This window comes from Wolffia australiana, chromosome 15 (genome assembly GCF_029677425.1).
Source record: "Wolffia australiana isolate 7733 chromosome 15, ASM2967742v1".
NCBI lineage: Eukaryota > Viridiplantae > Streptophyta > Magnoliopsida > Alismatales > Araceae > Wolffia > Wolffia australiana.
In genome coordinates, this window is record NC_135849.1 from 7,647,359 (window position 1) to 7,659,343 (window position 11,985).

The 11,985-nt window shown below is 36.6% G+C and overlaps 1 long non-coding RNA gene across 1 annotated transcript; it reads left to right on the plus strand.

Moving 5' to 3' along the window:
• Positions 1-1,233: 1,233 nt before the first annotated feature.
• Positions 1,234-1,662, plus strand: LOC144713330 (uncharacterized). Its single transcript, XR_013584019.1, has 2 exons — positions 1,234-1,372; positions 1,479-1,662. It is a non-coding gene; the product is annotated as an uncharacterized LOC144713330 (long non-coding RNA).
• The last annotated feature ends 10,323 nt before the right edge of the window (positions 1,663-11,985 follow it).

The window sequence follows — 11,985 nt, forward strand, 5'->3', positions numbered from 1 at the left end:
CGATATCCGATAACTGGTATCTGAAACCAGCCTGAATACTATCATTAGCTCTTATTGCACTTGAGGTTTTCCTCTTATCCGCTCCCCAAAATTGCCTTTCTCGTTCAGTGATTTCGGCTTAAACAATGGACTTTCTGATTAAAAATAGTACCAAAATTTGAGAAAGAAAATCATTAATTCGTCACGACCCCTTCATGAAAAAACGTCCCGTCCGCGTCTCGTCATAGTCATCATAACGAGGATGAAAAAGATGGACTTTTATCGTCATCCGGGTCCGTAGTACGTGGCAGATTTGTAATCTTCCACGTCATACTCAATGATTATCTATATAAAGAGCCGTTCATCGTAAGCGGGAAGTGGGAACTGTCATGCCATTTGTTCGATTAATCTGGGTTTAAGGCGGGGCACGGGCTGGAGATCTTCACTAGTTATTAGAAGGTATGATTTCTTTGTCTAGTTTGTGCAATGATCTTCGTTGCTACGATCCTCATGGTATTTTCATGAAATCGGATGTTTACTCTACTTCTGCTCTGTGGATTTCTCCATTACTTTCTCGGGATTGTTGGGAATTCGGTCTATTCCTTTCGTCGTTGTTGCTGAAATAATCGAGTAGCAGCATTTTGAGGACATTCCTTTAGGAAATTGGTCCGGTTTTGAAATTAATGATAATAGGGGATGGCACTACCGTTTTTTCTTTTTTCGTTACCTTGTAGATTTTCGGGATCCAGATCTCGTCGGGCACTCGCAATCTGATCGGTGAATTTGAAGTCTTAAGCGACGTTGGATAGAGAAAAAAATACGAAATTACAGTGCTCCGTAAAATTGCGCTCTTTGGAAAATGCCTTAAAGCTAACGACTCCGTGAAAAATAACCTCGTGGAGGGAATGTGAGGAAGAACAGGGTGGAACTGTTTCAAAGTTCATGCCATTTTTTGTCGTTTGTTCGCGTTGTCTAACATTGGAGGATAGTTTTTCCCAATTTCAATTCCCCCCCGATATGTTTTCCTTTAGACTTTCTATTCGATGTATCCAGTTCTCGTTTATTTTCTCATTGTCCCACAAGTTAGGATCAAGGAGTTATTCCTTCCAATGAATCAGGAATTGAACAACATTTTGTGGTTACTTGATGAATATTCATGTTCCTATTCATTCATCAATTATTTCCTTTAGTTCTTACAAAATATTTGGGCCTATTTTAATTCATCCTTCTTCCAACCAACAGTGACTGGAGCATGGGTGCAAGAGGAACTGTCGGAGATAAATGGTCACAAAGAATATTATGGTTTTCTGCTATCGGAACAGCAATTAGTAATTTCCTGGGAAAATTAAATTTACTTCATCTACTTCAGTTTTCTCATGCAGATTCTGTCTCGGTGATCTATGTCTCTTGGGAAAATTAAATTGCTAATTTGTTCTATTTATTTACAAAGAATACTTCCACAGGTCTTTTTTTTTTTCCTGAAAGAAATACTTCCACAGGTCTTTACATGGTTGCTGTTGAGAGGCAAGCACAGAATAGAGCGCGCGCTATGTCTGAAGGTTTGATGGGGGAAACAACATCTGGTGAAGAAGTTTAAAGGTTTTATTTTGTTAAGAGATCATTGAATATTGAATGCTCAGCATCTAATTCTTCATTAAGTTGCTACTGTACATTTTTACTGCACCTCTGGCCAGTCAAGAACATTAATCTTGGTAGAACAAAATGAAAAGCTTAGTTTTACAATTTTGGACGAAAGAGGGGTGAGATGACACTGTGTATAGCTTCATTTGCTTAAAACTTTATTTGAAATGGAGTTATAGGACTAGAATGAGCGAATGGTATTACCAAATGGGGAAGAACTTGTGTTGTGAATTGATTTTGGAAAAGACTTGCAGAGATCAAAGTTTATGGAGTGCCTTGTTGATTTTTGAAAAAAGCAGTGAAGTGTATCTATTAGCGCCGGATTGGGCAGAACTGAGAGATGGTCATGACACAATCTAGTGAGTGGGCTTAATGGTTGTTACAAATTAAGTCAATGACCAATTTAGACGTTTGTAACTATTTTTAATGTCGATGATTATTCATTCAAGGATAGTCAGTGGTAATTATAAAATTGAGAGCTATTTGGACTTGAGGAGTGCGTCCAACTTGAAGAAATTAGAAATGAAGAAGGGACGAACTCGGACAAATATAATTAGAAATGAAGGGGGAAGATGAAAAAAGAAATGTGTAGGGTAAAATTCCTCCGAGGGGAGCAAAAGTGTTGGATAGTATCCTTTGATATTTCTAGCATTTGGAATAGGATACTAAAAGGATTTCGATGTTCCTTGAATATAGTTCAGATGAAACTTGATTTTAAATTGAAGCTTATGGAGTTAGACCAATTCTCACTTCAGTTTATACTCTTGGCCGACAGAATAGCTAGTGTTACTAGCAGAATAGTTTGTTTCCTGGTTATTAAGATGGCTGATTTGGAGAGTGTTCTTAGTTGTCAACTATGAGAAATCTTGATGAAATATTTCATACGGGCTGAGCACCTATGGTGATGACCAATTCTGAATCTATTTGACCTTCCCTACTTTAATTTCAAATTACTTTCTGAATTTTTTCTTCAAAAAATTTAATGAATGTCAAAATCGAGAAATTATTGACATGACATCTTTCGCCACTTGTGAGAGGATCTTTTTTTATCTAAAAATATCCAATTTTAATCTAATTCACTTCATAAAATGAATCATTTTGTTTGAAGAAGTTCCCTGTTTATCCTATTAAAGTTTATGGAGTGCATTTAAATTAAGGAGTTATTCCCCTTAATTTGGGGGGGGGCGGGGAAAGGGTGGCAATCGTGGCACGCCGTTCTCCCTTCCTTCCCTTTTTCCCTCTTCTTTCTGCCTCTCTCTTCTCCTACGCGGGTAGGAGAGCGGCGGCAGTGGGAGGGGCTCACGGGCGCCAAGAAGTGGCGGGAGACAGACAGGAGAAAAGAAGGTTGACGCGGCTTTCAACAGTATACAATACGGTCGATACTTATTCTACTATGAGCGGATGTATGGTTGTCAGCCACTTAGATAAGTTGTTTCATGTACGTTTGGTGATAAATGAGACAAGGAATCTGCTAGATCTTCAAATTTGGTTCTATTTTCCGACCCTGAACCAGTTTACTGGAGATTCATAAACCTTTCACATAAGGATTTTGAAGATAATTTGTACCTCTTTTCGAAGTGCTCTCTGAAGATCACCCAATGCTCCATTCCAAAATTCTCTTCAACGTAGATAAACCACCCTTGGGCAGGGCCTTCCATATGTAAAGAAACTCCACGACTATAACCACTACTCCTATATTGCAATTACCTGATTTATCTTACCGTTTTCAATAGAGATCAACGCTTCAGGACAAGCAATGGAATCAATGCTAGTTCTATTGGCATATCCGATCGCCTATTTTAGTAGAATATTATCAGATCATAAAAAATTTAAATCCGCCTACGAAAGATAATTAATTGCGGTAGTATGGCCCGTTCAAAAGTGGAAACACTACCTGGTGTTCCGGAAATTCTTCATCTTTACAGATCAGTTTAGTCTGCATCTCCTGGCAGACCAAAAGGAAATACCACTACATTACCACAAATGGCTAACTAAACTCCTGGGTTTTGATTTTGCAATTCATTACACGGCGGGAAAAAGGAATGTGGTGGCTGACGCTCTTGCCGGATCAGGATCAGAACAAATTACTGGCAGCTGTAATTTGTTGACCACTACACACTGGCTCGATCGTATAACCATTAACAGAGGGATTTCAGAAGACCCTACATTGAAGAAAATCAAGGACTCCATAACACTTTACCCGTCCACACATCCTAATTTCTCCATCAATCAAAGAATGTTATATCACAAAAGGCGCATTGTGCTGACTGCCAGTTTCAGCCTCATCCCACGGGTGCTCAGTGAATTCCATGACTCCGCCATCGAGGGTCATGGGGGTTTTCAACGGACTTGTAACCATATATCTCGACAAATTTTCTAGAAGGATATGAAGAAGATGATAAAAAGCTCATATCAATCAATGTGCTATAGGCCAACAAGACAAAGTGTCCAACCTGTTGCCTTCAGGATTACTTCAACCATTACTCATTCCGAGTCAAATTTGGGAAGATATCACTATGGATTTCATTGAGGGCCTTCCAAAAGCAAACGGTTACGATTCCATTCTGGTCATCGTGGACAGATTAAGTAAATATGCTCACTATTTTGCAGTTAAAAATCCTTTTTCAGCAACCAGCATTGCAGCATTATTTTTTAAAGAAGTGGTCAAATTGCATGGTGTACCAACTCCATTATCTATGACAGAGGCAACATCTTGAAAAGCCATTTTTGAAGAGAGCTGCACAAGCTACAAGGAGTGCAACTAAAATTCAGTTCTTCCTATCATCCAGAGACAGATGGTCAAACAGAGGTTACCAATCAAGGGTTAGAATGTTATTTGCGATGTTTCTCCACCGAAATTCCTGCCAAATGGAACCAATGGCTTCACTCGGCCGAGTACAATCACATTACTTCTTTCCATACTTCCATCAAAACCTCGCCTTTTAAAGCAGGTTATGGCAGAGATCCACACTCCTTGTTGCAGTATGGCTCCCCACCTCCACCTTTTGACTCTACTGACAAACTTTTGCAAGAGCGAGATCTCATGCTCACTACCCTCAACTCTTTTGGCACACGCCCAATTCCAAATGAAACAACAGGCGGACAGATGGAGCGCGCCTAAACGACATCGATGGAACATCATTGCAGCCATCCTTGCCGTCAACAACATCACCGCCGGTCCGTGTGCAGCCCGACTGGCACGCCAAAGCATCCGTGAAGACACCCGGGTTTAAATAACCTGGGTAATGCACGTCCGCGTACGTGCTTGTGTTTTAATTATCTGCTTTTCGTTTGTCCGATTTCATGTTTCGTGTTTGTCACGGCAAGTACACCGTACTCGTCGTGGCGTGTCTGTATCGTTATATTTTTCTATGTCCGTATCTGCCCGTATCATTTATTTTCACATCATTTTAATTATCTAGTTGTATCTATGTTGTAAAAGGGTGGGGGTCATCTAATGGGCCTCCCTAATGGACTCCTTGTAAGGAGCCTATCATGGCCCTATATAAGGCCATGATGGGCACCACGTTCTTTGGAGATCTGAATTTTTTTTATCGTTGGCAGTTACCATCGTCCAAGGTCTCACCAAGAAGAAGAAGAAATGAGGAGGAAGGAGGAGAGGAAAAGAGAAGGGAGAGGAGGAGGAAGGCTTGGAAGGTTACTCAGATTCCTTCTACCCCGACAACCCTGCCATAATCCGTTGTCATACGGTCACCGTTGAGCATTGGAATATCGCGAATCTGCCCGTCGCGAATCTTCCTGCGATGATCGCATACGCTTCATTGGCTGATCGTGGAAGCAATGCCGATTCTCAACTTCACATGAACTTTCACTCCATCGACAGCCTTTCGCTAGATCAACGACTCCCGTCAGAGTCACCAGGGCGACGCCCTCGCATGTGCATTTTTCATCGATGGTTCAGCGACCCCATCCAATACCATTGCCACTACACCGTGGGTTTCTGACGCCTCATGCTGCATTGACAAAGGCTGCCCGTCGGGTGTCTTTTTGCACAACCATACTGCTTATCCACAACCCTCCCATTAACCACCCCTAAGGTTGCTTCTGTTTGAACTGACTCCTCCACAAGTCGGAATACAGAATCATTGTGAGAGTACCGCCAATGGATGCCATATCCGACTGCCAAATAATCAGTTTGGGTCACACTCGTTCACCGAACTGGTGTAGCTACATCCCCTCTCATCCAAGGCGCTTGAGGCCGCCAGTCACCATGGCTTCAAGAGGGACATACACTATCACTCTAGTTAAATTTCTTGGTTGTTTAGTGACTCTCTGGTGACATCTCCAGCGATTGTGGTAACACCTAAGAGTGTTGTGCACACCATTCCCATCACTATTATGCTACCTGGGATCGTGCTGCCAAGAACAACTGGGAGCTAGAGCTGTTCAATGCGACTCTCAGTCTCTCTCTCCTCCTCGCCTCTGACCTCCAACGACGCTCCTGCGCCATTACATTGCCGTCAGGCGAGCTTCGTCGTGCCCTTCTCCAATGTCACCTCTCCACCTACCTGCCTGCACTGGCTCATGCATCTCCATAGAGACCGACGACGAATACCGTCACCGACGAGGTACATCGTTCCCTTTGCTCATCCGTTATATTACTTCTTTCAGTATATTTTCGATTGCCCTCCACCGCGCTCGGGCTAGTTTAGGTGAGAGATTCCTATTGAGAAAATTACGTCACGAGTGATTTCCCTGGGTACGGGTCGAGCCCGTCCATTACGTGTGAGCCCCTACGGAATTATTACGTTCGGCGCCGTAGTCACCATCGTCACTCCGACGAGGGTCAAAAGGTCACCGTCATCATCATCGGCAAGTCGGACCTGCACGTACATTTCACTTAGGTCACGTCATCACGTAGTTACTCATTTACTTCACCGAATTACCTGTCGGACGACGACATCGACAACGTCCGACATCATGGACAAGCACTGGCGTGAGGAAATATTTGAAGAAAGAGATCGGGTTTATCTCAAAATTCGACCCTATAGTATGAAATCATTGGCAAGGCGATCATTTGAAAAATTAGGACCCAATTATTTTGGCCCTTTCACTATCCCACAGAAAAATGGCCCCGTCGCATATCGTTTGGATCTCCCTCAACATTCGTCATTACATCGTGTTTTCCATGTTTCTCTACTCAAAAGAGCTATTGGCACAAATGACAAACAGCAACCTCTTTCGAATGTTCTAACATCAGAACAGGAATGGCAGGTTACACTGAAAGACATCCTCCAGGTACGAGGCTCCTCTCAAGGGCCCGAGGCACTGGTTAAATGGCGTGATCTTCCACATTATGAAGCTACATGGGAACAAGTTGATCGTCTACAGCGAGCTTTCCCTCAATTCAAGCTTGAGGACAAGCTGCGTCACCATGGGGGGAGTATTGATACAAGCCATTTCTTATCCAAGAAGTATCAACATAAGAAGCAGAAACATCAGGTGTGAAGAGCTCACATGCGAACAAGAGCACCACATGTGCAAAAAGCTTAAATAACAGAAGCGTGGAGCAATAAGGGATTCGACGTTTCAGGCGTTTAGTCCCAGAGGCAGTTGCAACAGCAACTGAAGGCTTGAAGTGGAGCAGGCCATGACCAGAGGGAGAGCCCTAATTTGAATGTTCTTCCACCATCTATCCTTTCCCACTCTCTGTCTTTCTCCTTTCAATCCCTATCATCTATCGTGGATCAGACTATTTTGGTTGCATACCCACGGCCTCTGTTAGCAGTCCCTTGTAGTTTTTTGAAACGATTATCTTCTCTCGGTGCTTCAACAAGTTAAGAGAGGGTATCGGATTATTATACTTGATCTCTTATTAAGAACATTTTAGAATTAGATTTATTTCACTCAGTTAAAGTTTGAATTGAAGATTTAGGGTAGCCTCTTTGATGCATTTTATCAAACAACTATCATTCATCTAAAGTCCTCTTCAATTTTCTCTCATTTATTCAAAAAATATATTCTAAAAGATTCCATAAATTGCTTAATATATAATTCAATATTCGTATTATTTTATTAAGTAAACTACCCTCTTATACTCTATTATTATACATAGTTAACTCTTAATGTGCCCTTAAAGTGATTTATTACCATCCATCTCTTTGTATCTAATTTCATATATTTTCTTAAAAATCAAAATGAAATTTCTCATTTTTTATCTTGATCTCAAAATCCTATGAGGTATATATTCTACCTTCCCTCCATTAATAAATATACATATAATTAATTAATATATTGTTCCAATCTATCTTATCCATATTCACTCTCCTCTCAATTATTCCTCTGATAATTTATTAAAAAATGAATATACATATTCTTTGTCGGGCCAATCTTAATCTTCTTTATGCATATCTAGCTTTCCCCTCTTAGATATAACTTAACTATCAACTGAAATAAATATCATACTAAATAAATCCTTCATTAAGTATGTTCTCTTTACATATCCTGATTAAAATTTAAAAATAACTTTTCAACTAGCTATCTTTATCATTCCTTTCATTATAAAACTGTATATTTATGTTTCATCACCCTACATATTTACTACCTCCAATATATGTAAATATATAGATATATAATAACTTATATTATGAACAATTTTATTTTACCTTTCTGTTTTTTCTATAATCTACTTATAATAACTCATTATTATATCATTTTAATTTCTACATAACTCTAGTTACCTATTTCTAATTTTGACCTGTACCATCACTTTTCAGTATCCTCTTTATTATTAGTTCATCCCTACCTTTATTTCATTATACAACTAATTACTCTTATCATCCATATTATCACCTTATTCTTCCTAATTCTAACTTGAGCATTAGATCCATCTCTAAAGGCCCATCCCTTTGGAGATGACCTCACCACTAGACATACCTGAGTTAGTTAAGATAATTATAGATTTTATTTGATCAAGGTGACTTAGATTTACAACAGAATTAAAATAAACAACCTAAATTTCCTTTGTCAATAATGTGAAGTGTAGTGGAGATATATTCATGGATAACAATGAGTTTAATAATACCATAATGCTCTGAAAAATATTAGTCTGTTAGGTGAGAAATTTGAATACCCATCAAAAAGACCAATCTTAATTTAATGGCCTGCATTTTATTTATCTCATATTATATATAAAATATTAGCTTCATTTCAAAAGTGTAAATAAAATAAAAATCACAATATAATAGTATTGATGAACTAATTTTTTTACCTTTATTATTTGAAGATTATTTTATAAAAATAAAATATCCATAAGTTGTTAGCATTTTTATCAACCTATTTTATATTTATAAAAATATATTGAGAGCTTTTTTATAAACAAAGTTAAAATTTAAATTTATCTACAGGATAAAAATATAAAAGTGAAATTTCAAAAATAAATATTTAATTGATATGATACGAATTTAGTTTTGATTGATATGCTATGATGAGATATCATTTATAAAAGTCAAAATATATATTTGTAAATTTTTATGAATTAATATCTAGTGTTCTGAATTATTTAATGGCTCATTGAATTTTTCAGACTTCTAAAATTGGTGAAGGGAGAAATTGTAGGAGAGAGAAAATTAGAGGGCCGAGAATGATCCAAATTCAAATTGTGATATTTGACTATTGATAAGCCTAAAATTGGTATGTAAAATATGTCATTATTTTCGTTTTTATAAATATGCAATAAAATTTATAATAGCCCTCAATCAGTAAATACTATGTATAGAGCAAGCAAGGGGTCCAACCATAGGGAGACACTCTATAAGAATTTTTATCCTATTTCAAATGAATTCATTTAAGAATGAATTAATTTTGCATTTAATGGGCATTAATTGTGTTTAACTGTTTTTGTAATTAATGAAAATTAAGCAAAATCTAAATTTTGATCTGAATATTTTCAGTCAAGACACTCTAGATAGGATAATTTTGATAATTATATCATATTTTCGGATTACCAGTATTCCAATGAAGATGGTTTATGAAGCCAATTTTTTATATCATATTTTTGGATGACCAATATTCAAATCAAGATGGTTTATTTTCGGATTAAAATTTGAATCAGAATCAACAAATTTTTCCGAAACAATATAACAAGGAAAATTTACTAAAACCCATTCGACTCACTTCGTCTCTCTAGCTTCGGGTTCCCTCCTCCGAAGACTTTTAATGCCTGATTTGAAATTTTAATAAGAATCAACAAATCTTTCTAGAACAAAATAATGAAGGGAATTTAGTAAAAACTATTCGGATCAGTTTCTCTCTCTATATTTCTGTTCCCTCATCTGATTGCTTTTAATGACTGATTTTAAACCCTATTAAAAAAACAAATATTTCAAAACGAAATAACAATGAAAATTTTACTGAAATACATTCGACTTACTTTCTCTTTCTAGCTTTGGATTCCCTCATCTAAATATTTTTAATGTCTGATTTAAAATTCTAATCAAACCAACAAATATTTCTGAAATGCAATAATAAAGAAAATTGACTAAAACCCATTCCTCTCACTTTCTCTCTTTACCTTGGAATTTCCCCATAAGAATAATTGTAATGCCTAATTTCAAATTTTGAATAAGAATCAACAATCTTTAAAAAAGAAAATAACAAAGAAAATTACTAAATACCATTCAGCTCACTTTCTCTCTCGAGCTTTGGATTCCCTTATCCGAAGGCTTTTAATGCCTAATTTAGAATTCTTATCAGAATCAATAAAAATTTCAATCAGATATAGCAATAAAATTTACTAAAACCCATTCATTTCACTTTCTCTCTCTAGCTTTGTGTTTCCTCATCCGAAGACTTTAATGAGTGACTTAAAATTCTAATGAGAATAAACAAATCCTACTAAAATGAAATGAAAATGAAAATTTCCTAAACTTTGTTTGGCGAACATTCTCACTCTAGCTTTGGGTGCCTCATATAAAGACTTTTCATGCCTAATTTAAAATTCTAATCAGAGCCAACAAATCTTTTTGAAACACAATAACAAAAAAATATTAGTAAAACTTATTCTGCTCACTTTCTCTCTCTACCTTTGGGTTTCCTCATCAAAAGAATATTAATGCCTGATTTAAAATTCAAATCAGAATCATTTTTTTTTTGAAACACAATAACAAACAAAATTATCAAAACCCATTCCTCTCACTTTCTCTCTCTACTTTTGGGTTATCCATCAGAAGACTTTTAATGCCTGATTTAACATTCGAATACTAATAATAAAATCTTCCTAAAATAAAATAACAAAGAAAAATTACTAAAACCCATTCGGCGTACTTCCTCTCTCTACCTTTGGGTTCCCTCATCTGAAGACCAAGAATGCCTCATTTTTATTCTAAAATTTACTAAAACCCATTTGGATCACTTTGTCTCTCTAGCATTAGGTTCCCTTATCCAAAGACTTTTAATGCTTGATTTAACGTTTGAATCTGAATTTACAAATACTTTTGAAAAAAATATGAAGAAAATTTACTAAAACCCATTCGGCTTACTTTCTCTCTCTAACTTTGGGTTCCCTCATTCGAACACTTTTAATGCTTGATTTAAACATTGAATCATAATCAATTTATCTTTTTGAAACAAAAATAACACAAATATTTACTAAAATCCATTCGGGTCAAGTTCTTTTTATACATTACTGTTCACTTATCCAAACACTTTAAATGATTTCAAATTCTAATGAGAACAAATATTTCCAAAACGAAATAGCAAAGAAATTTACTAAAACCCGTTTGGCGCACTTTCTCTCTCTTCCTTTGGGTTCCCTCATCAGAAAACTTTTAATGCCTGATTTAAAATTCTAATCAGAATCAACAAATGATTTTGAAACGCAATAACAAAGAAAATTTAGAATAACACATTCCTCTCACTTTATCTCTCTACTCTTGGGTTCTTCATTAGATTTATAACACTGAGAATGCCTCATTTAAAATTCTAATGAAAATCAACAAATCTTTTTAAATGGAAATAGCAAAATAATGTTATTAAAACCCATTCCACGCACTTACGCTTTCTAAATTCCTATTCCCTCACCCAAACACATTTAATGATGATTTAAAAATATTTCAAAATGAATAAAAAAATATTTCAAAATGAAATAATAATGAAAATTTATTGAAACGCATACGACTTACTTTCTTGCTCTAGCTTTGCGTTCCCTTATCTGAAGCATTTTAATAAATGACTTAAAGTTTGAATCAGAATCAAGAAATCAGTTTGAAACAGAAAACAAAGAAAATTTACCCAAACCCATTTGGCTCACTTTCTATTACTAGATTTGGATTCCCTCATCTGAGGACTTTAATGTCTGATTTATATTCTAATCAGAATCAAAAAATCTTTCTGAAACCAAATAAC